This window comes from Aplysia californica, unplaced genomic scaffold, assembly GCF_000002075.1.
Source record: "Aplysia californica isolate F4 #8 unplaced genomic scaffold, AplCal3.0 scaffold00204, whole genome shotgun sequence".
NCBI lineage: Eukaryota > Metazoa > Mollusca > Gastropoda > Aplysiida > Aplysiidae > Aplysia > Aplysia californica.
In genome coordinates, this window is record NW_004797474.1 from 1,031,507 (window position 1) to 1,034,223 (window position 2,717).

Here is a 2,717-nt window from a genome sequence, read left to right on the forward strand (position 1 = left end):
AGAGAGAGAGAGAGAGAGAGAGAGAGACAGATAGACAGAGAGAGAGAGAGAGAGAGAGAGAGAGAGAGAGAGAGAGAGAGAGCAGAGGAGAAACAAAGGCGCGTAAGTGGCAAACAAGGAGTGTATAAACGGTCAACAATAAGAGTCACGTAATTAGAGGTAATTAATAGAATTCTGCGCTGTTGTCTAACACCCACTCGCGTCCCTCCCTCTCCTCTCCGCCCACACAAACGGAACTGGTTTTTCGCCCCCCACAGAAACAAGAATAATAACTAGGAGGCGGGCTGCTTCCAATATGCCTATTATTAGGGCTAGCAAGGCCTGGGTGAGGTATTCTTTCCCAGAAGACAGACGGAGGGGATACTTCGACAAAATTATTTCCACGTGCGGGATCGAACTGAAATCTTTCGCACAACGCGAGGACTCTAACCACTATATCTAAAACCGACTCAAATCTTTCGCGCAAACAACGCAAGGACTCTAACCACTACACCACTGACTCCGGTTTCCGTCCACTTCGTACTCGAATATTCCCCAATTTCTCTCTCCCCGTCTAACAGGTCTGGCCTGACCCCACGCGCGCATGCCCGAAAGCGCTAATTGTCCACTAACAACTGTTTGCATTGCGCGCGCCCGGCGTCCGATCGGCCGGCCAGTACGGGGCGAGCGGTGAGAGGGCAGGCCCTAATTGATGGCTCCACTCACTCACAACAGGTTGCTGCTGTGTGTGAGTGTTGGTGTGTTTGTGTGTGTGTGTGTGTGAGTGCGTGTGTGTGTGTGTGAGCGAGTGAGAGAATGAGTGAGTGAGTGACAGAGAGAGACAGAGAGAGAGAGAGAAAGAGAGAGAGAGAGAGAGAGAGAGAAAGAGAGAGAGAGAAAGAGAGAGAGAGAGAGAGAAAGAGAGAGCGAGAGAAAGAGAGAGAAAAAAAAGAAAGAGAGAGAGAGAGAGGGGGGATATGTGCGAGCGTGTGAGTGAGTGAGTGTGAGTGAGAAAGTGCGAGTGAGTGAGTGAGCAAAACCGATGATTCCCCTTTCACATCCGTGGCGGCTATCCGCTAATGGGCTGAGAGCGTCCGACCTACCCGAGGTAATTAATACTGTTTCCTAAGGATGCCCGGCGCCACCTGCACTGGTGGATCCATGTAGAGCAGGCGAGAACATGACTGTGTCTGTTTTGACACCTTGGCCAATTTGCTACTGTAAGTACCTGCTCGTGCTTCTGAAAATAGCAATTCTCTGCTGTGCCATTAAAAGAAAAATTCTTTAAACTCCTTCTCATTTATGTAAGTGATACTGAATCAAAGATTACCGTGGCTGCATCCACACGTGTGTACCAGTGTCTTTTTCCAGTTCATCTTCTATCGTTCTGTCAATGTTCATCCCAATGTCCTGCTCAAAGTTCGGACGAGAAATAAACTGGAAAAAATAATCAAACCCCAAAAAGAGATGAGGTTATGGCGTGGGTGCTATTACCACCGTTTGGAATTATAAAAGCAAAGGGCGGGGGAAATAAAAATAACAAAAAAATATAGAATATTGAGAGCAATGCGCAAAATTGATTTTTTAATTTTTTAAATTTCACGTGATCCTAAAACACACGTCGGCGTCTCATCCAATTCACGCCGTCCTTGTCAATTCCCCAGCTTTTTTTGCTCTTATTTTTGGGTTTCTGGTTTTTCCTGTCCGTCGAGAGCTGTCATGAACAGCCGATTTACGGAGCGTTTACATTCTGTGGAAGGCTAAAACGGCGAGGAAGCAAGCCTTGCAGGGGCCCACTGTAAACACGGCACTGGATCGGCATACATTCCATGTAAACGTTTGCTCACCCTTCCAAGACGGCCAGTCTTTGTCCCCTTACCAGACCCTGTCAATGAACACGCACACGCGCACGCAAGCGAGTCACAGAATGGAATGTAATATACCTATTCGTCAGTTCATAGCCAATTTTTTTTTTCCTTTTATTATTTCATGAAAGAACAAAATGAAAAAAAGATGTCGGACATTATTATTGTGGATTATCTCGAATAGCACAATTTTGCGCCATATTTCCCGTCCCCCAGCCCAAAATCCCGTATATTCGCATTATCCTACTGTACTAAACCCTCTTTGACACTGCAGTATAAATCAACATGAACTTAATTTACAACTGGCGCGTAGAAGGGAGTTTATATAAACCTTCTGTCTACTCAAACGTAAAATTTGACTTCCGTTTCCGCCACTAGAATCATCCAATGAAGCTTCGCGTTCCCACGAGACAGAACCAATGAAAGGATATGTGTGTTCGTAATGAACGACTGACTATTATGAGTAAATGTATTATGTTATGACACGGGAGAGAATAGAAGGAAGATTTAAGAAGTTGGTGAAAAAAGTGAGGGAGCGTTAGAGCGAATTAATTGGAAAGGTACGCGAGAGAGTGAGACAGACAGACAGACAGACAGACATATACACAAACAAAAAGAGAAATGAATAAAGGTGTATGTGTGTGTGTGTGTGTGTGTGTGTGTGTGTGTGTGTGTGTGTGTGTGTGTGTGTGTGTGTTTGTGTGCCACTGATGGTGTCAAACTGTTAGACTACTGAGTAGCCCTTTTCCCATCCCCTCCCTGCAAGTGTTTCTCTCTATCTTCTATCTGAATTTCTTTCTCAGTATATCTTTATTTGAATCTATCTATCTATCTATCTATCTATCTATCTATCTATCTATCTATCTATCTATC

The 2,717-nt window shown here is 44.9% G+C and overlaps 1 protein-coding gene across 1 annotated transcript in view; it reads right to left on the reverse strand.

The window, feature by feature from the left end:
- LOC101850651 (delta-like protein 1) overlaps positions 1-2,717 on the reverse strand; it is a gene marked incomplete at its 3' end in the record, with an annotated part of 93,205 nt that overhangs the window by 57,095 nt on the left and 33,393 nt on the right.